The 26,002-nt window shown below is 39.0% G+C and overlaps 50 non-coding genes across 50 annotated transcripts; all 50 read right to left on the bottom strand.

The window, feature by feature from the left end:
* Positions 1-56: 56 nt before the first annotated feature.
* Positions 57-129, bottom strand: TRNAK-UUU (transfer RNA lysine (anticodon UUU)). Its single transcript has one exon. It is a non-coding gene; the product is annotated as a tRNA-Lys (tRNA).
* A 287-nt stretch (positions 130-416) lies between these two features.
* TRNAK-UUU (transfer RNA lysine (anticodon UUU)) lies at positions 417-489 on the bottom strand. Its single transcript has one exon. It is a non-coding gene; the product is annotated as a tRNA-Lys (tRNA).
* Positions 490-1,854: 1,365 nt separating this feature from the next.
* On the bottom strand, positions 1,855-1,927 carry TRNAK-UUU (transfer RNA lysine (anticodon UUU)). Its single transcript has one exon. It is a non-coding gene; the product is annotated as a tRNA-Lys (tRNA).
* A 107-nt stretch (positions 1,928-2,034) lies between these two features.
* Positions 2,035-2,107, bottom strand: TRNAK-UUU (transfer RNA lysine (anticodon UUU)). Its single transcript has one exon. It is a non-coding gene; the product is annotated as a tRNA-Lys (tRNA).
* A 107-nt stretch (positions 2,108-2,214) lies between these two features.
* On the bottom strand, positions 2,215-2,287 carry TRNAK-UUU (transfer RNA lysine (anticodon UUU)). Its single transcript has one exon. It is a non-coding gene; the product is annotated as a tRNA-Lys (tRNA).
* A 107-nt stretch (positions 2,288-2,394) lies between these two features.
* On the bottom strand, positions 2,395-2,467 carry TRNAK-UUU (transfer RNA lysine (anticodon UUU)). Its single transcript has one exon. It is a non-coding gene; the product is annotated as a tRNA-Lys (tRNA).
* Positions 2,468-2,934: 467 nt separating this feature from the next.
* Positions 2,935-3,007, bottom strand: TRNAK-UUU (transfer RNA lysine (anticodon UUU)). The gene has a single exon. It is a non-coding gene; the product is annotated as a tRNA-Lys (tRNA).
* Positions 3,008-3,653: 646 nt separating this feature from the next.
* TRNAK-UUU (transfer RNA lysine (anticodon UUU)) lies at positions 3,654-3,726 on the bottom strand. Its single transcript has one exon. It is a non-coding gene; the product is annotated as a tRNA-Lys (tRNA).
* A 107-nt stretch (positions 3,727-3,833) lies between these two features.
* TRNAK-UUU (transfer RNA lysine (anticodon UUU)) lies at positions 3,834-3,906 on the bottom strand. Its single transcript has one exon. It is a non-coding gene; the product is annotated as a tRNA-Lys (tRNA).
* Positions 3,907-4,193: 287 nt separating this feature from the next.
* TRNAK-UUU (transfer RNA lysine (anticodon UUU)) lies at positions 4,194-4,266 on the bottom strand. Its single transcript has one exon. It is a non-coding gene; the product is annotated as a tRNA-Lys (tRNA).
* Positions 4,267-5,631: 1,365 nt separating this feature from the next.
* On the bottom strand, positions 5,632-5,704 carry TRNAK-UUU (transfer RNA lysine (anticodon UUU)). Its single transcript has one exon. It is a non-coding gene; the product is annotated as a tRNA-Lys (tRNA).
* A 107-nt stretch (positions 5,705-5,811) lies between these two features.
* TRNAK-UUU (transfer RNA lysine (anticodon UUU)) lies at positions 5,812-5,884 on the bottom strand. Its single transcript has one exon. It is a non-coding gene; the product is annotated as a tRNA-Lys (tRNA).
* A 107-nt stretch (positions 5,885-5,991) lies between these two features.
* Positions 5,992-6,064, bottom strand: TRNAK-UUU (transfer RNA lysine (anticodon UUU)). Its single transcript has one exon. It is a non-coding gene; the product is annotated as a tRNA-Lys (tRNA).
* Positions 6,065-6,171: 107 nt separating this feature from the next.
* Positions 6,172-6,244, bottom strand: TRNAK-UUU (transfer RNA lysine (anticodon UUU)). Its single transcript has one exon. It is a non-coding gene; the product is annotated as a tRNA-Lys (tRNA).
* Positions 6,245-6,711: 467 nt separating this feature from the next.
* On the bottom strand, positions 6,712-6,784 carry TRNAK-UUU (transfer RNA lysine (anticodon UUU)). The gene has a single exon. It is a non-coding gene; the product is annotated as a tRNA-Lys (tRNA).
* A 647-nt stretch (positions 6,785-7,431) lies between these two features.
* Positions 7,432-7,504, bottom strand: TRNAK-UUU (transfer RNA lysine (anticodon UUU)). The gene has a single exon. It is a non-coding gene; the product is annotated as a tRNA-Lys (tRNA).
* A 645-nt stretch (positions 7,505-8,149) lies between these two features.
* On the bottom strand, positions 8,150-8,222 carry TRNAK-UUU (transfer RNA lysine (anticodon UUU)). Its single transcript has one exon. It is a non-coding gene; the product is annotated as a tRNA-Lys (tRNA).
* Positions 8,223-8,329: 107 nt separating this feature from the next.
* TRNAK-UUU (transfer RNA lysine (anticodon UUU)) lies at positions 8,330-8,402 on the bottom strand. Its single transcript has one exon. It is a non-coding gene; the product is annotated as a tRNA-Lys (tRNA).
* A 465-nt stretch (positions 8,403-8,867) lies between these two features.
* TRNAK-UUU (transfer RNA lysine (anticodon UUU)) lies at positions 8,868-8,940 on the bottom strand. Its single transcript has one exon. It is a non-coding gene; the product is annotated as a tRNA-Lys (tRNA).
* A 465-nt stretch (positions 8,941-9,405) lies between these two features.
* TRNAK-UUU (transfer RNA lysine (anticodon UUU)) lies at positions 9,406-9,478 on the bottom strand. The gene has a single exon. It is a non-coding gene; the product is annotated as a tRNA-Lys (tRNA).
* Positions 9,479-9,585: 107 nt separating this feature from the next.
* Positions 9,586-9,658, bottom strand: TRNAK-UUU (transfer RNA lysine (anticodon UUU)). Its single transcript has one exon. It is a non-coding gene; the product is annotated as a tRNA-Lys (tRNA).
* A 107-nt stretch (positions 9,659-9,765) lies between these two features.
* On the bottom strand, positions 9,766-9,838 carry TRNAK-UUU (transfer RNA lysine (anticodon UUU)). The gene has a single exon. It is a non-coding gene; the product is annotated as a tRNA-Lys (tRNA).
* Positions 9,839-10,483: 645 nt separating this feature from the next.
* On the bottom strand, positions 10,484-10,556 carry TRNAK-UUU (transfer RNA lysine (anticodon UUU)). Its single transcript has one exon. It is a non-coding gene; the product is annotated as a tRNA-Lys (tRNA).
* A 107-nt stretch (positions 10,557-10,663) lies between these two features.
* TRNAK-UUU (transfer RNA lysine (anticodon UUU)) lies at positions 10,664-10,736 on the bottom strand. The gene has a single exon. It is a non-coding gene; the product is annotated as a tRNA-Lys (tRNA).
* Positions 10,737-11,381: 645 nt separating this feature from the next.
* On the bottom strand, positions 11,382-11,454 carry TRNAK-UUU (transfer RNA lysine (anticodon UUU)). Its single transcript has one exon. It is a non-coding gene; the product is annotated as a tRNA-Lys (tRNA).
* A 107-nt stretch (positions 11,455-11,561) lies between these two features.
* TRNAK-UUU (transfer RNA lysine (anticodon UUU)) lies at positions 11,562-11,634 on the bottom strand. The gene has a single exon. It is a non-coding gene; the product is annotated as a tRNA-Lys (tRNA).
* A 287-nt stretch (positions 11,635-11,921) lies between these two features.
* TRNAK-UUU (transfer RNA lysine (anticodon UUU)) lies at positions 11,922-11,994 on the bottom strand. The gene has a single exon. It is a non-coding gene; the product is annotated as a tRNA-Lys (tRNA).
* A 1,365-nt stretch (positions 11,995-13,359) lies between these two features.
* Positions 13,360-13,432, bottom strand: TRNAK-UUU (transfer RNA lysine (anticodon UUU)). The gene has a single exon. It is a non-coding gene; the product is annotated as a tRNA-Lys (tRNA).
* A 107-nt stretch (positions 13,433-13,539) lies between these two features.
* Positions 13,540-13,612, bottom strand: TRNAK-UUU (transfer RNA lysine (anticodon UUU)). The gene has a single exon. It is a non-coding gene; the product is annotated as a tRNA-Lys (tRNA).
* A 107-nt stretch (positions 13,613-13,719) lies between these two features.
* Positions 13,720-13,792, bottom strand: TRNAK-UUU (transfer RNA lysine (anticodon UUU)). The gene has a single exon. It is a non-coding gene; the product is annotated as a tRNA-Lys (tRNA).
* Positions 13,793-14,957: 1,165 nt separating this feature from the next.
* On the bottom strand, positions 14,958-15,030 carry TRNAK-UUU (transfer RNA lysine (anticodon UUU)). The gene has a single exon. It is a non-coding gene; the product is annotated as a tRNA-Lys (tRNA).
* A 467-nt stretch (positions 15,031-15,497) lies between these two features.
* On the bottom strand, positions 15,498-15,570 carry TRNAK-UUU (transfer RNA lysine (anticodon UUU)). The gene has a single exon. It is a non-coding gene; the product is annotated as a tRNA-Lys (tRNA).
* A 647-nt stretch (positions 15,571-16,217) lies between these two features.
* Positions 16,218-16,290, bottom strand: TRNAK-UUU (transfer RNA lysine (anticodon UUU)). Its single transcript has one exon. It is a non-coding gene; the product is annotated as a tRNA-Lys (tRNA).
* A 467-nt stretch (positions 16,291-16,757) lies between these two features.
* Positions 16,758-16,830, bottom strand: TRNAK-UUU (transfer RNA lysine (anticodon UUU)). Its single transcript has one exon. It is a non-coding gene; the product is annotated as a tRNA-Lys (tRNA).
* Positions 16,831-16,937: 107 nt separating this feature from the next.
* TRNAK-UUU (transfer RNA lysine (anticodon UUU)) lies at positions 16,938-17,010 on the bottom strand. The gene has a single exon. It is a non-coding gene; the product is annotated as a tRNA-Lys (tRNA).
* A 467-nt stretch (positions 17,011-17,477) lies between these two features.
* On the bottom strand, positions 17,478-17,550 carry TRNAK-UUU (transfer RNA lysine (anticodon UUU)). Its single transcript has one exon. It is a non-coding gene; the product is annotated as a tRNA-Lys (tRNA).
* Positions 17,551-17,657: 107 nt separating this feature from the next.
* Positions 17,658-17,730, bottom strand: TRNAK-UUU (transfer RNA lysine (anticodon UUU)). The gene has a single exon. It is a non-coding gene; the product is annotated as a tRNA-Lys (tRNA).
* Positions 17,731-18,913: 1,183 nt separating this feature from the next.
* TRNAK-UUU (transfer RNA lysine (anticodon UUU)) lies at positions 18,914-18,986 on the bottom strand. The gene has a single exon. It is a non-coding gene; the product is annotated as a tRNA-Lys (tRNA).
* A 106-nt stretch (positions 18,987-19,092) lies between these two features.
* Positions 19,093-19,165, bottom strand: TRNAK-UUU (transfer RNA lysine (anticodon UUU)). Its single transcript has one exon. It is a non-coding gene; the product is annotated as a tRNA-Lys (tRNA).
* A 1,185-nt stretch (positions 19,166-20,350) lies between these two features.
* TRNAK-UUU (transfer RNA lysine (anticodon UUU)) lies at positions 20,351-20,423 on the bottom strand. The gene has a single exon. It is a non-coding gene; the product is annotated as a tRNA-Lys (tRNA).
* A 107-nt stretch (positions 20,424-20,530) lies between these two features.
* On the bottom strand, positions 20,531-20,603 carry TRNAK-UUU (transfer RNA lysine (anticodon UUU)). The gene has a single exon. It is a non-coding gene; the product is annotated as a tRNA-Lys (tRNA).
* A 645-nt stretch (positions 20,604-21,248) lies between these two features.
* TRNAK-UUU (transfer RNA lysine (anticodon UUU)) lies at positions 21,249-21,321 on the bottom strand. The gene has a single exon. It is a non-coding gene; the product is annotated as a tRNA-Lys (tRNA).
* Positions 21,322-21,428: 107 nt separating this feature from the next.
* On the bottom strand, positions 21,429-21,501 carry TRNAK-UUU (transfer RNA lysine (anticodon UUU)). Its single transcript has one exon. It is a non-coding gene; the product is annotated as a tRNA-Lys (tRNA).
* An 825-nt stretch (positions 21,502-22,326) lies between these two features.
* TRNAK-UUU (transfer RNA lysine (anticodon UUU)) lies at positions 22,327-22,399 on the bottom strand. The gene has a single exon. It is a non-coding gene; the product is annotated as a tRNA-Lys (tRNA).
* A 1,007-nt stretch (positions 22,400-23,406) lies between these two features.
* On the bottom strand, positions 23,407-23,479 carry TRNAK-UUU (transfer RNA lysine (anticodon UUU)). Its single transcript has one exon. It is a non-coding gene; the product is annotated as a tRNA-Lys (tRNA).
* A 287-nt stretch (positions 23,480-23,766) lies between these two features.
* TRNAK-UUU (transfer RNA lysine (anticodon UUU)) lies at positions 23,767-23,839 on the bottom strand. The gene has a single exon. It is a non-coding gene; the product is annotated as a tRNA-Lys (tRNA).
* A 107-nt stretch (positions 23,840-23,946) lies between these two features.
* TRNAK-UUU (transfer RNA lysine (anticodon UUU)) lies at positions 23,947-24,019 on the bottom strand. The gene has a single exon. It is a non-coding gene; the product is annotated as a tRNA-Lys (tRNA).
* Positions 24,020-24,486: 467 nt separating this feature from the next.
* On the bottom strand, positions 24,487-24,559 carry TRNAK-UUU (transfer RNA lysine (anticodon UUU)). Its single transcript has one exon. It is a non-coding gene; the product is annotated as a tRNA-Lys (tRNA).
* Positions 24,560-25,206: 647 nt separating this feature from the next.
* Positions 25,207-25,279, bottom strand: TRNAK-UUU (transfer RNA lysine (anticodon UUU)). Its single transcript has one exon. It is a non-coding gene; the product is annotated as a tRNA-Lys (tRNA).
* A 645-nt stretch (positions 25,280-25,924) lies between these two features.
* Positions 25,925-25,997, bottom strand: TRNAK-UUU (transfer RNA lysine (anticodon UUU)). Its single transcript has one exon. It is a non-coding gene; the product is annotated as a tRNA-Lys (tRNA).
* Between the last annotated feature and the right edge of the window lie 5 nt (positions 25,998-26,002).

The raw sequence follows: 26,002 nt of genomic DNA, 5'->3' as shown, positions 1-26,002 counted from the left end.
ATTGAAAGTGAAATGATCTGAAGTTTAAATTATTGACGATTCTTTAAAAACAGAGTTGCCCGAACAGGGACTCGAACCCTGGACCGTTAGGTTAAAAGCCTAACGCTCTACCGACTGAGCTATCCGGGCTGAAACGATATGAACTCCCGTAATAATTGGGATTAGAATTTCAATAATTTTACTGGAAATTAAATGATCTGAAGTTTAAATTATTGATGATTCTTCAAAAACAGAGTCGCCCGAACAGGGACTCGAACCCTGGACCGTTAGGTTAAAAGCCTAACGCTCTACCGACTGAGCTATCCTGTCTCAAACGAAGTTAAATCCCGTAATAATTGGAATTAGAATTTACATAAATTTATTGAAAGTGAAATGATCTGAAGTTTAAATTATTGATGATTCTTCAAAAACAGAATGGCCCGAACAGGGACTCGAACCCTGGACCGTTAGGTTAAAAGCCTAACGCTCTACCGACTGAGCTATCCGGGCTCAAGCGAGGTGAACTCACGTAATAATTGGAATTAGAATTTACATAAATTTATTGAAAGTTAAATGATCTGAAGTTTAAATTATTGATGATTCTTCAAAAACACAGTCGCTCGAACAGGTTCTAGAACCCTGGACCGTTAGGTTAAAAGCCTAACGCTCTACCGACTGAGCTATCCGGGCTCAAGCGAGGTGAACTCCCGTAATAATTGGGATAAGAATTTCAATAATTTTACTGGAAATTAAATTATCTGAAGATTAAATTATTAATGATTCTTTAAAAACAGAGTCGCCCGAACAAGGAGTCGAACCCTGGACCGTGGTTTGAAGCCTAACGCTCTACCGACTGAGCTATCCGAGCTGAAACGAAATGAACTCCCGTAATAATTGGGATTAGAATTTCAATAATTTTACTGGAAATTAAATGGTCTGAAGTTTAAATTATTGATGATTCTTCAAAAACACAGTCGCCCTAACAGGGACTCGAACCCTGGACCGTTAGGTTAAAAGCCTAACGCTCTACCGACAGAGCTATCCGGGCTCAAGCGAGGTGAACTCCCGTAATAATGGGAATAAGAATTTCAATAATTTTACTGGAAATTAAATGATCTGAAGTTTAAATTATTGATTATTCTTCAAAAACAGAGTCGCCCGAACAGGGACTCGAACCCTGGACCGTTAGGTTAAAAGCCTAACGCTCTACCGACTGAGCTATCCTGTCTCAAACGAAGTTAAATCCCGTAATAATTGGAATTAGAGTTTACATAAATTTATTGAAAGTGAAATGATCTGAAGTTTAAATTATTGATGATTCTTCAAAAACAGAATCGCCCGAACAGGTACTAGAACACTGGACCGTTAGGTTAAAAGCCTAACGCTCTACCGACTGAGCTATCCGGGCTCAAGCGAGGTGAACTCACGTAATAATTGGAATTAGAATTTACATAAATTTATTGAAAGTGAAATGATCTGAAGTTTAAATTATTGACGATTCTTTAAAAACAGAGTCGCCCGATCAGGGACTCGAACCCTGGACCGTTAGGTTAAAAGCCTAACGCTCTACCGACAGAGCTATCCGGGCTGAAACGAAATGAACTCCCGTAATAATTGGGATTAGAATTTCAATAATTTTACTGGAAATTAAATGATCTGAAGTTTAAATTATTGATGATTCTTCAAAAACACAGTCGCTCGAACAGGGACTAGAACCCTGGACCGTTAGGTTAAAAGCCTAACTCTCTACCGACTGAGCTATTCGGGCTCAAGCGAGGTGAACTCACGTAATAATTGGAATAAGAATTTACATAAATTTATTGAAAGTGAAATGATCTGAAGTTTGAATTATTGACGATTCTTTAAAAACAGAGTCGCCCGAACAGGGACTCGAACCCTGGACCGTTAGGTTAAAAGCCTAACGCTCTACCGATTGAGCTATCCGGGCTGAAACGAAAGGAACTCCCGTAATAATTGGGATTAGAATTTCAATAATTTTACTGGAAATTAAATGATCTGAAGTTTAAATTATTGATGATTCTTCAAAAACAGAATGGCCCGAACAGGTACTCGAACCCTGGACCGTTAGGTTAAAAGCCTAACGCTCTACCGACTGAGCTATCCGGGCTCAAGCGAGGCGAACTCACGTAATAATTGGAATTAGAATTTACACAAATTTATTGAAAGTGAAATGATCTGAAGTTTAAATTATTGACGATTCTTTAAAAACAGAGTTGCCCGAACAGGGACTCGAACCCTGGACCGTTAGGTTAAAAGCCTAACGCTCTACCGACTGAGCTATCCGGGCTGAAACGAAATGAACTCCCGTAATAATTGGGATTAGAATTTCAATAATTTTACTGGAAATTAAATGATCTGAAGTTTAAATTATTGATGATTCTTCAAAAACAGAGTCGCCCGAACAGGGACTCGAACCCTGGACCGTTAGGTTAAAAGCCTAACGCTCTACCGACTGAGCTATCCGGGCTCAAGCGAGGTGAACTCACGTAATAATTGGAATTAGAATTTACATAAATTTATTGAAAGTGAAATGATCTGAAGTTTAAATTATTGACGATTCTTTAAAAACAGAGTCGCCCGATCAGGGACTCGAACCCTGGACCGTTAGGTTAAAAGCCTAACGCTCTACCGACAGAGCTATCCGGGCTCAAGCGAGGTGAACTCCCGTAATAATTGGAATAAGAATTTCAATAATTTTACTGGAAATTAAATGATCTGAAGTTTAAATTATTGATTATTCTTCAAAAACAGAGTCGCCCGAACAGGGACTCGAACCCTGGACCCTTAGGTTAAAAGCCTAACGCTCTACCGACTGAGCTATCCTGTCTCAAACGAAGTTAAATCCCGTAATAATTGGAATTAGAGTTTACATAAATTTATTGAAAGTGAAATGATCTGAAGTTTAAATTATTGATGATTCTTCAAAAACAGAATCGCCCGAACAGGTACTCGAACCCTGGACCGTTAGGTTAAAAGCCTAACGCTCTACCGACTGAGCTATCCGGGCTCAAGCGAGGTGAACTCACGTAATAATTGGAATTAGAATTTACATAAATTTATTGAAAGTGAAATGATCTGAAGTTTAAATTATTGACGATTCTTTAAAAACAGAGTCGCCCGATCAGGGACTCGAACCCTGGACCGTTAGGTTAAAAGCCTAACGCTCTACCGACAGAGCTATCCGGGCTGAATCGAAATGAACTCCCGTAATAATTGGGATTAGAATTTCAATAATTTTACTGGAAATTAAATGATCTGAAGTTTAAATTATTGATGATTCTTCAAAAACACAGTCGCTCGAACAGGGACTAGAACCCTGGACCGTAAAGGTTAAAAGCCTAACGCTCTACCGACTGAGCTATCCGGGCTCAAGCGAGTTGAACTCCCGTAATAATTGGGATAAGAATTTCAATAATTTTACTGGAAATTAAATGATCTGAAGTTTAAATTATTGATGATTCTTTAAAAACAGAGTCGCCCGAACAAGGAGTCGAACCCTGGACCGTGGTTTGAAGCCTAACGCTCTACCGACTGAGCTATCCGAGCTGAAACGAAATGAACTCCCGTAATAATTGGGATTAGAATTTCAATAATTTTACTGGAAATTAAATGATCTGAAGTTTAAATTATTGGTGATTCTTCAAAAACACAGTCGCCCGAACAGGGACTCGAACCCTGGACCGTTAGGTTAAAAGCCTAACGCTCTACCGACTGAGCTATCCGGGCTCAAGCGAGGTGAACTCCCGTAATAATTGGAATAAGAATTTCAATAATTTTACTGGAAATTAAATGATCTGAAGTTTAAATTATTGATGATTCTTCAAAAACAGAATGGCTCGAACAGGGACTCGAACCCTGGACCGTTAGGTTAAAAGCCTAACGCTCTACCGACTGAGCTATCCGGGCTCAAGCGAGGTGAACTCACGTAATAATTGGGATTAGAATTTCAATAATTTTACTGGAAATTAAATGATCTGAAGTTTAAATTATTGATGATTCTTCAAAAACAGAGTCGCCCGAACAGGGACTCGAACCCTGGACCGTTAGGTTAAAAGCCTAACGCTCTACCGACTGAGCTATCCTGTCTCAAACGAAGTTAAATCCCGTAATAATTGGAATTAGAATTTACATAAATTTATTGAAAGTGAAATGATCTGAAGTTTAAATTATTGATGATTCTTCAAAAACAGAATGGCCCGAACAGGGACTCGAACCCTGGACCGTTAGGTTAAAAGCCTAACGCTCTACCGACTGAGCTATCCGGGCTCAAGCGAGGTGAACTCACGTAATAATTGGAATTAGAATTTACATAAATTTATTGAAAGTTAAATGATCTGAAGTTTAAATTATTGATGATTCTTCAAAAACACAGTCGCTCGAACAGGTTCTAGAACCCTGGACCGTTAGGTTAAAAGCCTAACGCTCTACCGACTGAGCTATCCGGGCTCAAGCGAGGTGAACTCCCGTAATAATTGGGATAAGAATTTCAATAATTTTACTGGAAATTAAATTATCTGAAGTTTAAATTATTAATGATTCTTTAAAAACAGAGTCGCCCGAACAAGGAGTCGAACCCTGGACCGTGGTTTGAAGCCTAACGCTCTACCGACTGAGCTATCCGAGCTGAAACGAAATGAACTCCCGTAATAATTGGGATTAGAATTTCAATAATTTTACTGGAAATTAAATGGTCTGAAGTTTAAATTATTGATGATTCTTCAAAAACACAGTCGCCCTAACAGGGACTCGAACCCTGGACCGTTAGGTTAAAAGCCTAACGCTCTACCGACAGAGCTATCCGGGCTCAAGCGAGGTGAACTCCCGTAATAATGGGAATAAGAATTTCAATAATTTTACTGGAAATTAAATGATCTGAAGTTTAAATTATTGATTATTCTTCAAAAACAGAGTCGCCCGAACAGGGACTCGAACCCTGGACCGTTAGGTTAAAAGCCTAACGCTCTACCGACTGAGCTATCCTGTCTCAAACGAAGTTAAATCCCGTAATAATTGGAATTAGAGTTTACATAAATTTATTGAAAGTGAAATGATCTGAAGTTTAAATTATTGATGATTCTTCAAAAACAGAATCGCCCGAACAGGTACTAGAACACTGGACCGTTAGGTTAAAAGCCTAACGCTCTACCGACTGAGCTATCCGGGCTCAAGCGAGGTGAACTCACGTAATAATTGGAATTAGAATTTACATAAATTTATTGAAAGTGAAATGATCTGAAGTTTAAATTATTGACGATTCTTTAAAAACAGAGTCGCCCGATCAGGGACTCGAACCCTGGACCGTTAGGTTAAAAGCCTAACGCTCTACCGACAGAGCTATCCGGGCTGAAACGAAATGAACTCCCGTAATAATTGGGATTAGAATTTCAATAATTTTACTGGAAATTAAATGATCTGAAGTTTAAATTATTGATGATTCTTCAAAAACACAGTCGCTCGAACAGGGACTAGAACCCTGGACCGTTAGGTTAAAAGCCTAACTCTCTACCGACTGAGCTATTCGGGCTCAAGCGAGGTGAACTCACGTAATAATTGGAATAAGAATTTACATAAATTTATTGAAAGTGAAATGATCTGAAGTTTGAATTATTGACGATTCTTTAAAAACAGAGTCGCCCGAACAGGGACTCGAACCCTGGACCGTTAGGTTAAAAGCCTAACGCTCTACCGATTGAGCTATCCGGGCTGAAACGAAAGGAACTCCCGTAATAATTGGGATTAGAATTTCAATAATTTTACTGGAAATTAAATGATCTGAAGTTTAAATTATTGATGATTCTTCAAAAACAGAATGGCCCGAACAGGTACTCGAACCCTGGACCGTTAGGTTAAAAGCCTAACGCTCTACCGACTGAGCTATCCGGGCTCAAGCGAGGCGAACTCACGTAATAATTGGAATTAGAATTTACACAAATTTATTGAAAGTGAAATGATCTGAAGTTTAAATTATTGACGATTCTTTAAAAACAGAGTTGCCCGAACAGGGACTCGAACCCTGGACCGTTAGGTTAAAAGCCTAACGCTCTACCGACTGAGCTATCCGGGCTGAAACGAAATGAACTCCCGTAATAATTGGGATTAGAATTTCAATAATTTTACTGGAAATTAAATGATCTGAAGTTTAAATTATTGATGATTCTTCAAAAACAGAGTCGCCCGAACAGGGACTCGAACCCTGGACCGTTAGGTTAAAAGCCTAACGCTCTACCGACTGAGCTATCCGGGCTCAAGCGAGGTGAACTCACGTAATAATTGGAATTAGAATTTACATAAATTTATTGAAAGTGAAATGATCTGAAGTTTAAATTATTGACGATTCTTTAAAAACAGAGTCGCCCGATCAGGGACTCGAACCCTGGACCGTTAGGTTAAAAGCCTAACGCTCTACCGACAGAGCTATCCGGGCTCAAGCGAGGTGAACTCCCGTAATAATTGGAATAAGAATTTCAATAATTTTACTGGAAATTAAATGATCTGAAGTTTAAATTATTGATTATTCTTCAAAAACAGAGTCGCCCGAACAGGGACTCGAACCCTGGACCCTTAGGTTAAAAGCCTAACGCTCTACCGACTGAGCTATCCTGTCTCAAACGAAGTTAAATCCCGTAATAATTGGAATTAGAGTTTACATAAATTTATTGAAAGTGAAATGATCTGAAGTTTAAATTATTGATGATTCTTCAAAAACAGAATCGCCCGAACAGGTACTCGAACCCTGGACCGTTAGGTTAAAAGCCTAACGCTCTACCGACTGAGCTATCCGGGCTCAAGCGAGGTGAACTCACGTAATAATTGGAATTAGAATTTACATAAATTTATTGAAAGTGAAATGATCTGAAGTTTAAATTATTGACGATTCTTTAAAAACAGAGTCGCCCGATCAGGGACTCGAACCCTGGACCGTTAGGTTAAAAGCCTAACGCTCTACCGACAGAGCTATCCGGGCTGAATCGAAATGAACTCCCGTAATAATTGGGATTAGAATTTCAATAATTTTACTGGAAATTAAATGATCTGAAGTTTAAATTATTGATGATTCTTCAAAAACACAGTCGCTCGAACAGGGACTAGAACCCTGGACCGTTAGGTTAAAAGCCTAACGCTCTACCGACTGAGCTATCCGGGCTCAAGCGAGTTGAACTCCCGTAATAATTGGAATAAGAATTTCAATAATTTTACTGGAAATTAAATGATCTGAAGTTTAAATTATTGATTATTCTTCAAAAACAGAGTCGCCCGAACAGGGACTCGAACCCTGGACCGTTAGGTTAAAAGCCTAACGCTCTACCGACTGAGCTATCCTGTCTCAAACGAAGTTAAATCCCGTAATAATTGGAATTAGAGTTTACATAAATTTATTGAAAGTGAAATGATCTGAAGTTTAAATTATTGATGATTCTTCAAAAACAGAATCGCCCGAACAGGTACTCGAACCCTGGACCGTTAGGTTAAAAGCCTAACGCTCTACCGACTGAGCTATCCGGGCTCAAGCGAGGTGAACTCACGTAATAATTGGAATTAGAATTTACATAAATTTATTGAAAGTGAAATGATCTGAAGTTTAAATTATTGACGATTCTTTAAAAACAGAGTCGCCCGATCAGGGACTCGAACCCTGGACCGTTAGGTTAAAAGCCTAACGCTCTACCGACAGAGCTATCCGGGCTGAATCGAAATGAACTCCCGTAATAATTGGGATTAGAATTTCAATAATTTTACTGGAAATTAAATGATCTGAAGTTTAAATTATTGATGATTCTTCAAAAACACAGTCGCTCGAACAGGGACTAGAACCCTGGACCGTTAGGTTAAAAGCCTAACGCTCTACCGACTGAGCTATCCGGGCTCAAGCGAGTTGAACTCCCGTAATAATTGGGATAAGAATTTCAATAATTTTACTGGAAATTAAATGATCTGAAGTTTAAATTATTGATGATTCTTTAAAAACAGAGTCGCCCGAACAAGGAGTCGAACCCTGGACCGTGGTTTGAAGCCTAACGCTCTACCGACTGAGCTATCCGAGCTGAAACGAAATGAACTCCCGTAATAATTGGGATTAGAATTTCAATAATTTTACTGGAAATTAAATGATCTGAAGTTTAAATTATTGGTGATTCTTCAAAAACACAGTCGCCCGAACAGGGACTCGAACCCTGGACCGTTAGGTTAAAAGCCTAACGCTCTACCGACTGAGCTATCCGGGCTCAAGCGAGGTGAACTCCCGTAATAATTGGAATAAGAATTTCAATAATTTTACTGGAAATTAAATGATCTGAAGTTTAAATTATTGATGATTCTTCAAAAACAGAATGGCTCGAACAGGGACTCGAACCCTGGACCGTTAGGTTAAAAGCCTAACGCTCTACCGACTGAGCTATCCGGGCTCAAGCGAGGTGAACTCACGTAATAATTGGAATTAGAATTTACATAAATTTATTGAAAGTGAAATGATCTGAAGTTTAAATTATTGATGATTCTTCAAAAACACAGTCGCTCGAACAGGTTCTAGAACCCTGGACCGTTAGGTTAAAAGCCTAACGCTCTACCGACTGAGCTATCCGGGCTCAAGCGAGGTGAACTCCCGTAATAATTGGGATAAGAATTTCAATAATTTTACTGGAAATTAAATTATGTGAAGTTCAAATTATTAATGATTCTTTAAAAACAGAGTCGCCCGAACAAGGAGTCGAACCCTGGACCGTGGTTTGAAGCCTAACGCTCTACCGACTGAGCTATCCGAGCTGAAACGAAATGAACTCCCGTAATAATTGGGATTAGAATTTCAATAATTTTACTGGAAATTAAATGGTCTGAAGTTTAAATTATTGATGATTCTTCAAAAACACAGTCGCCCTAACAGGGACTCGAACCCTGGACCGTTAGGTTAAAAGCCTAACGCTCTACCAACAGAGCTATCCGGGCTGAATCGAAATGAACTCCCGTAATAATTGGGATTAGAATTTCAATAATTTTACTGGAAATTAAATGATCTGAAGTTTAAATTATTGATGATTCTTCAAAAACACAGTCGCTCGAACAGGGACTAGAACCCTGGACCGTTAGGTTAAAAGCCTAACGCTCTACCGACTGAGCTATCCGGGCTCAAGCGAGTTGAACTCCCGTAATAATTGGGATAAGAATTTCAATAATTTTACTGGAAATTAAATGATCTGAAGTTTAAATTATTGATGATTCTTTAAAAACAGAGTCGCCCGAACAAGGAGTCGAACCCTGGACCGTGGTTTGAAGCCTAACGCTCTACCGACTGAGCTATCCGAGCTGAAACGAAATGAACTCCCGTAATAATTGGGATTAGAATTTCAATAATTTTACTGGAAATTAAATGATCTGAAGTTTAAATTATTGGTGATTCTTCAAAAACACAGTCGCCCGAACAGGGACTCGAACCCTGGACCGTTAGGTTAAAAGCCTAACGCTCTACCGACTGAGCTATCCGGGCTCAAGCGAGGTGAACTCCCGTAATAATTGGAATAAGAATTTCAATAATTTTACTGGAAATTAAATGATCTGAAGTTTAAATTATTGATGATTCTTCAAAAACAGAATGGCTCGAACAGGGACTCGAACCCTGGACCGTTAGGTTAAAAGCCTAACGCTCTACCGACTGAGCTATCCGGGCTCAAGCGAGGTGAACTCACGTAATAATTGGAATTAGAATTTACATAAATTTATTGAAAGTGAAATGATCTGAAGTTTAAATTATTGATGATTCTTCAAAAACAGAATGGCCCGAACAGGGACTCGAACCCTGGACCGTTAGGTTAAAAGCCTAACGCTCTACCGACTGAGCTATCCGGGCTCAAGCGAGGTGAACTCACGTAATAATTGGAATTAGAATTTACATAAATTTATTGAAAGTTAAATGATCTGAAGTTTAAATTATTGATGATTCTTCAAAAACACAGTCGCTCGAACAGGTTCTAGAACCCTGGACCGTTAGGTTAAAAGCCTAACGCTCTACCGACTGAGCTATCCGGGCTCAAGCGAGGTGAACTCCCGTAATAATTGGGATAAGAATTTCAATAATTTTACTGGAAATTAAATTATCTGAAGTTTAAATTATTAATGATTCTTTAAAAACAGAGTCGCCCGAACAAGGAGTCGAACCCTGGACCGTGGTTTGAAGCCTAACGCTCTACCGACTGAGCTATCCGAGCTGAAACGAAATGAACTCCCGTAATAATTGGGATTAGAATTTCAAAAATTTTACTGGAAATTAAATGGTCTGAAGTTTAAATTATTGATGATTCTTCAAAAACACAGTCGCCCTAACAGGGACTCGAACCCTGGACCGTTAGGTTAAAAGCCTAACGCTCTACCGACAGAGCTATCCGGGCTCAAGCGAGGTGAACTCCCGTAATAATGGGAATAAGAATTTCAATAATTTTACTGGAAATTAAATGATCTGAAGTTTAAATTATTGATTATTCTTTAAAAACAGAGTCGCCCGAACAGGGACTCGAACCCTGGACCGTTAGGTTAAAAGCCTAACGCTCTACCGACTGAGCTATCCGGGCTCAAGCGAGGTGAACTCCCGTAATAATTGGAATAAGAATTTCAATAATTTTACTGGAAATTAAATGATCTGAAGTTTAAATTATTGATGATTCTTCAAAAACAGAATGGCTCGAACAGGGACTCGAACCCTGGACCGTTAGGTTAAAAGCCTAACGCTCTACCGACTGAGCTATCCGGGCTCAAGCGAGGTGAACTCACGTAATAATTGGAATTAGAATTTACATAAATTTATTGAAAGTGAAATGATCTGAAGTTTAAATTATTGATGATTCTTCAAAAACACAGTCGCTCGAACAGGTTCTAGAACCCTGGACCGTTAGGTTAAAAGCCTAACGCTCTACCGACTGAGCTATCCGGGCTCAAGCGAGGTGAACTCCCGTAATAATTGGGATAAGAATTTCAATAATTTTACTGGAAATTAAATTATGTGAAGTTTAAATTATTAATGATTCTTTAAAAACAGAGTCGCCCGAACAAGGAGTCGAACCCTGGACCGTGGTTTGAAGCCTAACGCTCTACCGACTGAGCTATCCGAGCTGAAACGAAATGAACTCCCGTAATAATTGGGATTAGAATTTCAATAATTTTACTGGAAATTAAATGGTCTGAAGTTTAAATTATTGATGATTCTTCAAAAACACAGTCGCCCTAACAGGGACTCGAACCCTGGACCGTTAGGTTAAAAGCCTAACGCTCTACCGACAGAGCTATCCGGGCTCAAGCGAGGTGAACTCCCGTAATAATTGGAATAAGAATTTCAATAATTTTACTGGAAATTAAATGATCTGAAGTTTAAATTATTGATGATTCTTCAAAAACAGAATGGCTCGAACAGGGACTCGAACCCTGGACCGTTAGGTTAAAAGCCTAACGCTCTACCGACTGAGCTATCCGGGCTCAAGCGAGGTGAACTCACGTAATAATTGGAATTAGAATTTACATAAATTTATTGAAAGTGAAATGATCTGAAGTTTAAATTATTGACGATTCTTTAAAAACAGAGTTGCCCGAACAGGGACTCGAACCCTGGACCGTTAGGTTAAAAGCCTAACGCTCTACCGACTGAGCTATCCGGGCTGAAACGATATGAACTCCCGTAATAATTGGGATTAGAATTTCAATAATTTTACTGGAAATTAAATGATCTGAAGTTTAAATTATTGATGATTCTTCAAAAACAGAGTCGCCCGAACAGGGACTCGAACCCTGGACCGTTAGGTTAAAAGCCTAACGCTCTACCGACTGAGCTATCCTGTCTCAAACGAAGTTAAATCCCGTAATAATTGGAATTAGAATTTACATAAATTTATTGAAAGTGAAATGATCTGAAGTTTAAATTATTGATGATTCTTCAAAAACAGAATGGCCCGAACAGGGACTCGAACCCTGGACCGTTAGGTTAAAAGCCTAACGCTCTACCGACTGAGCTATCCGGGCTCAAGCGAGGTGAACTCACGTAATAATTGGAATTAGAATTTACATAAATTTATTGAAAGTTAAATGATCTGAAGTTTAAATTATTGATGATTCTTCAAAAACACAGTCGCTCGAACAGATTCTAGAACCCTGGACCGTTAGGTTAAAAGCCTAACGCTCTACCGACTGAGCTATCCGGGCTCAAGCGAGGTGAACTCCCGTAATAATTGGGATAAGAATTTCAATAATTTTACTGGAAATTAAATTATCTGAAGTTTAAATTATTAATGATTCTTTAAAAACAGAGTCGCCCGAACAAGGAGTCGAACCCTGGACCGTGGTTTGAAGCCTAACGCTCTACCGACTGAGCTATCCGAGCTGAAACGAAATGAACTCCCGTAATAATTGGGATTAGAATTTCAAAAATTTTACTGGAAATTAAATGGTCTGAAGTTTAAATTATTGATGATTCTTCAAAAACACAGTCGCCCTAACAGGGACTCGAACCCTGGACCGTTAGGTTAAAAGCCTAACGCTCTACCGACAGAGCTATCCGGGCTCAAGCGAGGTGAACTCCCGTAATAATGGGAATAAGAATTTCAATAATTTTACTGGAAATTAAATGATCTGAAGTTTAAATTATTGATTATTCTTTAAAAACAGAGTCGCCCGAACAGGGACTCGAACCCTGGACCGTTAGGTTAAAAGCCTAACGCTCTACCGACTGAGCTATCCTGTCTCAAACGAAGTTAAATCCCGTAATAATTGGAATTAGAGTTTACATAAATTTATTGAAAGTGAAATGATCTGAAGTTTAAATTATTGATGATTCTTCAAAAACAGAATCGCCCGAACAGGTACTCGAACACTGGACCGTTAGGTTAAAAGCCTAACGCTCTACCGACTGAGCTATCCGGGCTCAAGCGAGGTGAACTCACGTAATAATTGGAATTAGAATTTACATAAATTTATTGAAAGTGAAATGATCTGAAGTTTAAATTATTGACGATTCTTTAAAAACAGAGTCGCCCGATCAGGGACTCGAACCCTGGACCGTTAGGTTAAAAGCCTAACGCTCTACCGACAGAGCTATCCGGGCTGAAACGAAATGAACTCCCGTAATAATTGGGATTAGAATTTCAATAATTTTACTGGAAATTAAATGATCTGAAGTTTAAATTATTGATGATTCTTCAAAAACACAGTCGCTCGAACAGGGACTAGAACCCTGGACCGTTAGGTTAAAAGCCTAACTCTCTACCGACTGAGCTATTCGGGCTCAAGCGAGGTGAACTCACGTAATAATTGGAATAAGAATTTACATAAATTTATTGAAAGTGAAATGATCTGAAGTTTGAATTATTGACGATTCTTTAAAAACAGAGTCGCCCGAACAGGGACTCGAACCCTGGACCGTTAGGTTAAAAGCCTAACGCTCTACCGATTGAGCTATCCGGGCTGAAACGAAAGGAACTCTCGTAATAATTGGGATTAGAATTTCAATAATTTTACTGGAAATTAAATGATCTGAAGTTTAAATTATTGATGATTCTTCAAAAACAGAATGGCCCGAACAGGTACTCGAACCCTGGACCGTTAGGTTAAAAGCCTAACGCTCTACCGACTGAGCTATCCGGGCTCAAGCGAGGCGAACTCACGTAATAATTGGAATTAGAATTTACACAAATTTATTGAAAGTGAAATGATCTGAAGTTTAAATTATTGACGATTCTTTAAAAACAGAGTTGCCCGAACAGGGACTCGAACCCTGGACCGTTAGGTTAAAAGCCTAACGCTCTACCGACTGAGCTATCCGGGCTGAAACGAAATGAACCCCCGTAATAATTGGGATTAGAATTTCAACAAGTTGGGAAAACCAAAATATTACCTCTCCGTGTCAAGAAGATTATATAAACTTAAGTATCCAATAAAAACGTTATTATGTTTCTGAGTTGGGGTTTCCCATTTTTGTTGTTGTTTTGAAAAATATATCGCAATGCACGGGCCTTGATAGATATAGGAGGCAATGAATGAAATATATCACAATGCTCGGGCCTTGATAGATATAGGAGGCAATGAATGAAATATATCACAATGCACGGGCCTTGATAGATATAGGAGGCAATGAAGGAAATATATCGCATTTCCATGGCCTTGGTAGATATAGGAGGCAATGATAATCTCTTTCTTTGCACGAGAGGTTTATCTTTAATATTTAAATAAATATAATTATTTTTAATTATTTTAATCTTCAATAATTAACATTAATAATAGTTAAATCGTTTAAAATAAAGTTATACCTATTATCTTCTCAAACTTTTCTAATATTGACGTTTAAAGTGAAGGGTACCCCTCTTGCCCGCTTTTTTCAAATTTGGGGTATATATACGATTCGTTTCCATTATAATAGTAAGGAAAAAGCGCAATTGCGAAAACCTTTGGTGGCGATCCCACCTTAGGGAGGCTAGACGTTTCTCGTAACCCTAGCTGATCGCCGCGTATATCCTAAAACCAAACGATGATAATAGAGTAGAAGCCAATGATACAGATTGGTGTCTATGTGGAATAGACGGAAGACCAGTGGATGGTGGTGTTAGAAGCCAGTGTAAGTGCAGACGGGTGTCAATGTTGGGATTGACAAAGAACAGAAGATGGTGGTGATTAGAAGCCAGTAAGAACAGACTGGTGTCCGTGTGGGATGGACAAAGTCCAGAAGATGGTGGTGTGAGAACTCGAGTAGAGGAGCCATTTCCGTGACTGTGAAAGCAGTTCGGAAATGGCGAACACGTTTGCTCCGATACGCAAACTGCGAACGCGGTCACGTGGGTGTAACAACAGACAGACAGACACACAGACACACACACACACACAGACACGGCCGTTACAGAACCTCTCCTGGACTACGTCACACGGAGAGGTAATAATTTTACTGGAAATTAAATGATCTGAAGTTTAAATTATTGATGATTCTTCAAAAACAGAGTCGCCCGAACAGGGACTCGAACCCTGGACCGTTAGGTTAAAAGCCTAACGCTCTACCGACTGAGCTATCCGGGCTCAAGCGAGGTGAACTCACGTAATAATTGGAATTAGAATTTACATAAATTTATTGAAAGTGAAATGATCTGAAGTTTAAATTATTGACGATTCTTTAAAAACAGAGTCGCCCGATCAGGGACTCGAACCCTGGACCGTTAGGTTAAAAGCCTAACGCTCTACCGACAGAGCTATCCGGGCTCAAGCGAGGTGAACTCCCGTAATAATTGGAATAAGAATTTCAATAATTTTACTGGAAATTAAATGATCTGAAGTTTAAATTATTGATTATTCTTCAAAAACAGAGTCGCCCGAACAGGGACTCGAACCCTGGACCCTTAGGTTAAAAGCCTAACGCTCTACCGACTGAGCTATCCTGTCTCAAACGAAGTTAAATCCCGTAATAATTGGAATTAGAGTTTACATAAATTTATTGAAAGTGAAATGATCTGAAGTTTAAATTATTGATGATTCTTCAAAAACAGAATCGCCCGAACAGGTACTCGAACCCTGGACCGTTAGGTTAAAAGCCTAATGCTCTACCGACTGAGCTATCCGGGCTCAAGCGAGGTGAACTCACGTAATAATTGGAATTAGAATTTACATAAATTTATTGAAAGTGAAATGATCTGAAGTTTAAATTATTGACGATTCTTTAAAAACAGAGTCGCCCGATCAGGGACTCGAACCCTGGACCGTTAGGTTAAAAGCCTAACGCTCTACCGACAGAGCTATCCGGGCTGAATCGAAATGAACTCCCGTAATAATTGGGATTAGAATTTCAATAATTTTACTGGAAATTAAATGATCTGAAGTTTAAATTATTGATGATTCTTCAAAAACACAGTCGCTCGAACAGGGACTAGAACCCTGGACCGTTAGGTTAAAAGCCTAACGATCTACCGACTGAGCTATCCGGGCTCAAGCGAGTTGAACTCCCGTAATAATTGGAATAAGAATTTCAATAATTTTACTGGAAATTAAATGATCTGAAGTTTAAATTATTGATTATTCTTCAAAAACAGAGTCGCCCGAACAGGGACTCGAACCCTGGACCGTTAGGTTAAAAGCCTAACGCTCTACCGACTGAGCTATCCTGTCTCAAACGAAGTTAAATCCCGTAATAATTGGAATTAGAGTTTACATAAATTTATTGAAAGTGAAATGATCTGAAGTTTAAATTATTGATGATTCTTCAAAAACAGAATCGCCCGAACAGGTACTCGAACCCTGGACCGTTAGGTTAAAAGCCTAACGCTCTACCGACTGAGCTATCCGGGCTCAAGCGAGGTGAACTCACGTAATAATTGGAATTAGAATTTACATAAATTTATTGAAAGTGAAATGATCTGAAGTTTAAATTATTGACGATTCTTTAAAAACAGAGTCGCCCGATCAGGGACTCGAACCCTGGACCGTTAGGTTAAAAGCCTAACGCTCTACCGACAGAGCTATCCGGGCTGAATCGAAATGAACTCCCGTAATAATTGGGATTAGAATTTCAATAATTTTACTGGAAATTAAATGATCTGAAGTTTAAATTATTGATGATTCTTCAAAAACACAGTCGCTCGAACAGGGACTAGAACCCTGGACCGTTAGGTTAAAAGCCTAACTCTCTACCGACTGAGCTATTCGGGCTCAAGCGAGGTGAACTCACGTAATAATTGGAATAAGAATTTACACAAATTTATTGAAAGTGAAATGATCTGAAGTTTAAATTATTGACGATTCTTTAAAAACAGAGTTGCCCGAACAGGGACTCGAACCCTGGACCGTTAGGTTAAAAGCCTAACGCTCTACCGACTGAGCTATCCGGGCTGAAACGAAATGAACCCCCGTAATAATTGGGATTAGAATTTCAATAATTTTACTGGAAATTAAATGATCTGAAGTTTAAATTATTGATGATTCTTCAAAAACAGAGTCGCCCGAACAGGGACTCGAACCCTGGACCGTTAGGTTAAAAGCCTAACGCTCTACCGACTGAGCTATCCGGGCTCAAGCGAGGTGAACTCACGTAATAATTGGAATTAGAATTTACATAAATTTATTGAAAGTGAAATGATCTGAAGTTTAAATTATTGACGATTCTTTAAAAACAGAGTCGCCCGATCAGGGACTCGAACCCTGGACCGTTAGGTTAAAAGCCTAACGCTCTACCGACAGAGCTATCCGGGCTCAAGCGAGGTGAACTCCCGTAATAATTGGAATAAGAATTTCAATAATTTTACTGGAAATTAAATGATCTGAAGTTTAAATTATTGATTATTCTTCAAAAACAGAGTCGCCCGAACAGGGACTCGAACCCTGGACCCTTAGGTTAAAAGCCTAACGCTCTACCGACTGAGCTATCCTGTCTCAAACGAAGTTAAATCCCGTAATAATTGGAATTAGAGTTTACATAAATTTATTGAAAGTGAAATGATCTGAAGTTTAAATTATTGATGATTCTTCAAAAACAGAATCGCCCGAACAGGTACTCGAACCCTGGACCGTTAGGTTAAAAGCCTAACGCTCTACCGACTGAGCTATCCGGGCTCAAGCGAGGTGAACTCACGTAATAATTGGAATTAGAATTTACATAAATTTATTGAAAGTGAAATGATCTGAAGTTTAAATTATTGATGATTCTTCAAAAACAGAATGGCTCGAACAGGGACTCGAACCCTGGACCGTTAGGTTAAAAGCCTAACGCTCTACCGACTGAGCTATCCGGGCTCAAGCGAGGTGAACTCACGTAATAATTGGAATTAGAATTTACATAAATTTATTGAAAGTGAAATGATCTGAAGTTTAAATTATTGATGATTCTTCAAAAACACAGTCGCTCGAACAGGTTCTAGAACCCTGGACCGTTAGGTTAAAAGCCTAACGCTCTACCGACTGAGCTATCCGGGCTCAAGCGAGGTGAACTCCCGTAATAATTGGGATAAGAATTTCAATAATTTTACTGGAAATTAAATTATGTGAAGTTTAAATTATTAATGATTCTTTAAAAACAGAGTCGCCCGAAGAAGGAGTCGAACCCTGGACCGTGGTTTGAAGCCTAACGCTCTACCGACTGAGCTATCCGAGCTGAAACGAAATGAACTCCCGTAATAATTGGGATTAGAATTTCAATAATTTTACTGGAAATTAAATGGTCTGAAGTTTAAATTATTGATGATTCTTCAAAAACACAGTCGCCCTAACAGGGACTCGAACCCTGGACCGTTAGGTTAAAAGCCTAACGCTCTACCGACAGAGCTATCCGGGCTGAATCGAAATGAACTCCCGTAATAATTGGGATTAGAATTTCAATAATTTTACTGGAAATTAAATGATCTGAAGTTTAAATTATTGATGATTCTTCAAAAACACAGTCGCTCGAACAGGGACTAGAACCCTGGACCGTTAGGTTAAAAGCCTAACGCTCTACCGACTGAGCTATCCGGGCTCAAGCGAGTTGAACTCCCGTAATAATTGGGATAAGAATTTCAATAATTTTACTGGAAATTAAATGATCTGAAGTTTAAATTATTGATGATTCTTTAAAAACAGAGTCGCCCGAACAAGGAGTCGAACCCTGGACCGTGGTTTGAAGCCTAACGCTCTACCGACTGAGCTATCCGAGCTGAAACGAAATGAACTCCCGTAATAATTGGGATTAGAATTTCAATAATTTTACTGGAAATTAAATGGTCTGAAGTTTAAATTATTGATGATTCTTCAAAAACACAGTCGCCCTAACAGGGACTCGAACCCTGGACCGTTAGGTTAAAAGCCTAACGCTCTACCGACAGAGCTATCCGGGCTCAAGCGAGGTGAACTCCCGTAATAATTGGAATAAGAATTTCAATAATTTTACTGGAAATTAAATATTCTGAAGTTTAAATTATTGATGATTCTTCAAAAACAGAATGGCTCGAACAGGGACTCGAACCCTGGACCGTTAGGTTAAAAGCCTAACGCTCTACCGACTGAGCTATCTGGGCTCAAGCGAGGTGAACTCACGTAATAATTGGAATTAGAATTTACATAAATTTATTGAAAGTGAAATGATCTGAAGTTTAAATTATTGACGATTCTAAAAAACAGAGTTGCCCGAACAGGGACTCGAACCCTGGACCGTTAGGTTAAAAGCCTAACGCTCTACCGACTGAGCTATCCGGGCTGAAACGAAATGAACTCCCGTAATAATTGGGATTAGAATTTCAATAATTTTACTGGAAATTAAATGATCTGAAGTTTAAATTATTGATGATTCTTCAAAAACACAGTCGCTCGAACAGGGACTAGAACCCTGGACCGTTAGGTTAAAAGCCTAACGCTCTACCGACTGAGCTATCCGGGCTCAAGCGAGTTGAACTCCCGTAATAATTGGAATAAGAATTTCAATAATTTTACTGGAAATTAAATGATCTGAAGTTTAAATTATTGATTATTCTTCAAAAACAGAGTCGCCCGAACAGGGACTCGAACCCTGGACCGTTAGGTTAAAAGCCTAACGCTCTACCGACTGAGCTATCCTGTCTCAAACGAAGTTAAATCCCGTAATAATTGGAATTAGAGTTTACATAAATTTATTGAAAGTGAAATGATCTGAAGTTTAAATTATTGATGATTCTTCAAAAACAGAATGGCTCGAACAGGTACTCGAACCCTGGACCGTTAGGTTAAAAGCCTAACGCTCTACCGACTGAGCTATCCGGGCTCAAGCGAGGTGAACTCACGTAATAATTGGAATTAGAATTTACATAAATTTATTGAAAGTGAAATGATCTGAAGTTTAAATTATTGACGATTCTTTAAAAACAGAGTCGCCCGATCAGGGACTCGAACCCTGGACCGTTAGGTTAAAAGCCTAACGCTCTACCGACAGAGCTATCCGGGCTGAATCGAAATGAACTCCCGTAATAATTGGGATTAGAATTTCAATAATTTTACTGGAAATTAAATGATCTGAAGTTTAAATTATTGATGATTCTTCAAAAACACAGTCGCTCGAACAGGGACTAGAACCCTGGACCGTTAGGTTAAAAGCCTAACGCTCTACCGACTGAGCTATCCGGGCTCAAGCGAGTTGAACTCCCGTAATAATTGGGATAAGAATTTCAATAATTTTACTGGAAATTAAATGATCTGAAGTTTAAATTATTGATGATTCTTTAAAAACAGAGTCGCCCGAACAAGGAGTCGAACCCTGGACCGTGGTTTGAAGCCTAACGCTCTACCGACTGAGCTATCCGAGCTGAAACGAAATGAACTCCCGTAATAATTGGGATTAGAATTTCAATAATTTTACTGGAAATTAAATGATCTGAAGTTTAAATTATTGGTGATTCTTCAAAAACACAGTCGCCCGAACAGGGACTCGAACCCTGGACCGTTAGGTTAAAAGCCTAACGCTCTACCGACTGAGCTATCCGGGCTCAAGCGAGGTGAACTCCCGTAATAATTGGAATAAGAATTTCAATAATTTTACTGGAAATTAAATGATCTGAAGTTTAAATTATTGATGATTCTTCAAAAACAGAATGGCTCGAACAGGGACTCGAACCCTGGACCGTTAGGTTAAAAGCCTAACGCTCTACCGACTGAGCTATCCGGGCTCAAGCGAGGTGAACTCACGTAATAATTGGAATTAGAATTTACATAAATTTATTGAAAGTGAAATGATCTGAAGTTTAAATTATTGATGATTCTTCAAAAACACAGTCGCTCGAACAGGTTCTAGAACCCTGGACCGTTAGGTTAAAAGCCTAACGCTCTACCGACAGAGCTATCCGGGCTGAATCGAAATGAACTCCCGTAATAATTGGGATTAGAATTTCAATAATTTTACTGGAAATTAAATGATCTGAAGTTTAAATTATTGATGATTCTTCAAAAACACAGTCGCTCGAACAGGGACTAGAACCCTGGACCGTTAGGTTAAAAGCCTAACGCTCTACCGACTGAGCTATCCGGGCTCAAGCGAGTTGAACTCCCGTAATAATTGGGATAAGAATTTCAATAATTTTACTGGAAATTAAATGATCTGAAGTTTAAATTATTGATGATTCTTTAAAAACAGAGTCGCCCGAACAAGGAGTCGAACCCTGGACCGTGGTTTGAAGCCTAACGCTCTACCGACTGAGCTATCCGAGCTGAAACGAAATGAACTCCCGTAATAATTGGGATTAGAATTTCAATAATTTTACTGGAAATTAAATGATCTGAAGTTTAAATTATTGGTGATTCTTCAAAAACACAGTCGCCCGAACAGGGACTCGAACCCTGGACCGTTAGGTTAAAAGCCTAACGCTCTACCGACTGAGCTATCCGGGCTCAAGCGAGGTGAACTCCCGTAATAATTGGAATAAGAATTTCAATAATTTTACTGGAAATTAAATGATCTGAAGTTTAAATTATTGATGATTCTTCAAAAACAGAATGGCTCGAACAGGGACTCGAACCCTGGACCGTTAGGTTAAAAGCCTAACGCTCTACCGACTGAGCTATCCGGGCTCAAGCGAGGTGAACTCACGTAATAATTGGAATTAGAATTTACATAAATTTATTGAAAGTGAAATGATCTGAAGTTTAAATTATTGATGATTCTTCAAAAACACAGTCGCTCGAACAGGTTCTAGAACCCTGGACCGTTAGGTTAAAAGCCTAACGCTCTACCGACTGAGATATCCGGGCTCAAGTGAGGTGAACTCCCGTAATAATTGGGATAAGAATTTCAATAATTTTACTGGAAATTAAATTATGTCAAGTTTAAATTATTAATGATTCTTTAAAAACAGAGTCGCCCGAACAAGGAGTCGAACCCTGGACCGTGGTTTGAAGCCTAACGCTCTACCGACTGAGCTATCCGAGCTGAAACGAAATGAACTCCCGTAATAATTGGGATTAGAATTTCAATAATTTTACTGGAAATTAAATGGTCTGAAGTTTAAATTATTGATGATTCTTCAAAAACACAGTCGCCCTAACAGGGACTCGAACCCTGGACCGTTAGGTTAAAAGCCTAACGCTCTACCGACAGAGCTATCCGGGCTCAAGCGAGGTGAACTCCCGTAATAATTGGAATAAGAATTTCAATAATTTTACTGGAAATTAAATGATCTGAAGTTTAAATTATTGATTATTCTTCAAAAACAGAGTCGCCCGAACAGGGACTCGAACCCTGGACCGTTAGATTAAAAGCCTAACGCTCTACCGACTGAGCTATCCTGTCTCAAACGAAGTTAAATCCCGTAATAATTGGAATTAGAGTTTACATAAATTTATTGAAAGTGAAATGATCTGAAGTTTAAATTATTGATGATTCTTCAAAAACAGAATCGCCCGAACAGGTACTCGAACCCTGGACCGTTAGGTTAAAAGCCTAACGCTCTACCGACTGAGCTATCCGGGCTCAAGCGAGGTGAACTCACGTAATAATTGGAATTAGAATTTACATAAATTTATTGAAAGTGAAATGATCTGAAGTTTAAATTATTGACGATTCTTTAAAAACAGAGTCGCCCGATCAGGGACTCGAGCCCTGGACCGTTAGGTTAAAAGCCTAACGCTCTACCGACAGAGCTATCCGGGCTGAATCGAAATGAACTCCCGTAATAATTGGGATTAGAATTTCAATAATTTTACTGGAAATTAAATGATCTGAAGTTTAAATTATTGATGATTCTTCAAAAACACAGTCGCTCGAACAGGGACTAGAACCCTGGACCGTTAGGTTAAAAGCCTAACGCTCTACCGACTGAGCTATCCGGGCTCAAGCGAGTTGAACTCCCGTAATAATTGGAATAAGAATTTCAATAATTTTACTGGAAATTAAATGATCTGAAGTTTAAATTATTGATTATTCTTCAAAAACAGAGTTGCCCGAACAGGGACTCGAACCCTGGACCGTTAGGTTAAAAGCCTAACGCTCTACCGACTGAGCTATCCTGTCTCAAACGAAGTTAAATCCCGTAATAATTGGAATTAGAGTTTACATAAATTTATTGAAAGTGAAATGATCTGAAGTTTAAATTATTGATGATTCTTCAAAAACAGAATCGCCCGATCAGGGACTCGAACCCTGGACCGTTAGGTTAAAAGCCCAACGCTCTACCGACAGAGCTATCCGGGCTGAATCGAAATGAACTCCCGTAATAATTGGGATTAGAATTTCAATAATTTTACTGGAAATTAAATGATCTGAAGTTTAAATTATTGATGATTCTTCAAAAACACAGTCGCTCGAACAGGGACTAGAACCGTGGACCGTTAGGTTAAAAGCCTAACTCTCTACCGACTGAGCTATTCGGGCTCAAGCGAGGTGAACTCACGTAATAATTGGAATAAGAATTTACATAAATTTATTGAAAGTGAAATGATCTGAAGTTTGAATTATTGACGATTCTTTAAAAACAGAGTCGCCCGAACAGGGACTCGAACCCTGGACCGTTAGGTTAAAAGCCTAACGCTCTACCGATTGAGCTATCCGGGCTGAAACGAAAGGAACTCCCGTAATAATTGGGATTAGAATTTCAATAATTTTACTGGAAATTAAATGATCTGAAGTTTAAATTATTGATGATTCTTCAAAAACAGAATTTCCCGAACAGGTACTCGAACCCTGGACCGTTAGGTTAAAAGCCTAACGCTCTACCGACTGAGCTATCCGGGCTCAAGCGAGGCGAACTCACGTAATAATTGGAATTAGAATTTACACAAATTTATTGAAAGTGAAATGATCTGAAGTTTAATTTATTGACGATTCTTTAAAAACAGAGTTGCCCGAACAGGGACTCGAACCCTGGACCGTTAGGTTAAAAGCCTAACGCTCTACCGACTGAGCTATCCGGGCTGAAACGAAATGAACCCCCGTAATAATTGGGATTAGAATTTCAATAATTTTACTGGAAATTAAATGATCTGAAGTTTAAATTATTGATGATTCTTCAAAAACAGAGTCGCCCGAACAGGGACTCGAACCCTGGACCGTTAGGTTAAAAGCCTAACGCTCTACCGACTGAGCTATCCGGGCTCAAGCGAGGTGAACTCACGTAATAATTGGAATTAGAATTTACATAAATTTATTGAAAGTGAAATGATCTGAAGTTTAAATTATTGACGATTCTTTAAAAACAGAGTCGCCCGATCAGGGACTCGAACCCTGGACCGTTAGGTTAAAAGCCTAACGCTCTACCGACAGAGCTATCCGGGCTCAAGCGAGGTGAACTCCCGTAATAATTGGAATAAGAATTTCAATAATTTTACTGGAAATTAAATGATCTGAAGTTTAAATTATTGATTATTCTTCAAAAACAGAGTCGCCCGAACAGGGACTCGAACCCTGGACCCTTAGGTTAAAAGCCTAACGCTCTACCGACTGAGCTATCCTGTCTCAAACGAAGTTAAATCCCGTAATAATTGGAATTAGAGTTTACATAAATTTATTGAAAGTGAAATGATCTGAAGTTTAAATTATTGATGATTCTTCAAAAACAGAATCGCCCGAACAGGTACTCGAACCCTGGACCGTTAGGTTAAAAGCCTAACGCTCTACCGACTGAGCTATCCGGGCTCAAGCGAGGTGAACTCACGTAATAATTGGAATTAGAATTTACATAAATTTATTGAAAGTGAAATGATCTGAAGTTTAAATTATTGACGATTCTTTAAAAACAGAGTCGCCCGATCAGGGACTCGAACCCTGGACCGTTAGGTTAAAAGCCTAACGCTCTACCGACAGAGCTATCCGGGCTGAATCGAAATGAACTCCCGTAATAATTGGGATTAGAATTTCAATAATTTTACTGGAAATTAAATGATCTGAAGTTTAAATTATTGATGATTCTTCAAAAACACAGTCGCTCGAACAGGGACTAGAACCCTGGACCGTTAGGTTAAAAGCCTAACGCTCTACCGACTGAGCTATCCGGGCTCAAGCGAGTTGAACTCCCGTAATAATTGGAATAAGAATTTCAATAATTTTACTGGAAATTAAATGATCTGAAGTTTAAATTATTGATTATTCTTCAAAAACAGAGTCGCCCGAACAGGGACTCGAACCCTGGACCGTTAGGTTAAAAGCCTAACGCTCTACCGACTGAGCTATCCTGTCTCAAACGAAGTTAAATCCCGTAATAATTGGAATTAGAGTTTACATAAATTTATTGAAAGTGAAATGATCTGAAGTTTAAATTATTGATGATTCTTCAAAAACAGAATCGCCCGAACAGGTACTCGAACCCTGGACCGTTAGGTTAAAAGCCTAACGCTCTACCGACTGAGCTATCCGGGCTCAAGCGAGGTGAACTCACGTAATAATTGGAATTAGAATTTACATAAATTTATTGAAAGTGAAATGATCTGAAGTTTAAATTATTGACGATTCTTTAAAAACAGAGTCGCCCGATCAGGGACTCGAACCCTGGACCGTTAGGTTAAAAGCCTAACGCTCTACCGACAGAGCTATCCGGGCTGAATCGAAATGAACTCCCGTAATAATTGGGATTAGAATTTCAATAATTTTACTGGAAATTAAATGATCTGAAGTTTAAATTATTGATGATTCTTCAAAAACACAGTCGCTCGAACAGGGACTAGAACCCTGGACCGTTAGGTTAAAAGCCTAACGCTCTACCGACTGAGCTATCCGGGCTCAAGCGAGTTGAACTCCCGTAATAATTGGGATAAGAATTTCAATAATTTTACTGGAAATTAAATGATCTGAAGTTTAAATTATTGATGATTCTTTAAAAACAGAGTCGCCCGAACAAGGAGTCGAACCCTGGACCGTGGTTTGAAGCCTAACGCTCTACCGACTGAGCTATCCGAGCTGAAACGAAATGAACTCCCGTAATAATTGGGATTAGAATTTCAATAATTTTACTGGAAATTAAATGATCTGAAGTTTAAATTATTGGTGATTCTTCAAAAACACAGTCGCCCGAACAGGGACTCGAACCCTGGACCGTTAGGTTAAAAGCCTAACGCTCTACCGACTGAGCTATCCGGGCTCAAG

Source organism: Phalangium opilio, unplaced genomic scaffold (assembly GCF_054372755.1).
Source record: "Phalangium opilio isolate 3A_F unplaced genomic scaffold, DU_Popi_V2 ptg001170l_1, whole genome shotgun sequence".
In the NCBI taxonomy this organism is placed as follows: domain Eukaryota; kingdom Metazoa; phylum Arthropoda; class Arachnida; order Opiliones; family Phalangiidae; genus Phalangium; species Phalangium opilio.
The sequence above is the reverse complement of the archived record's forward strand: the minus strand, read 5'-3'. Positions and strand labels throughout refer to the sequence as shown.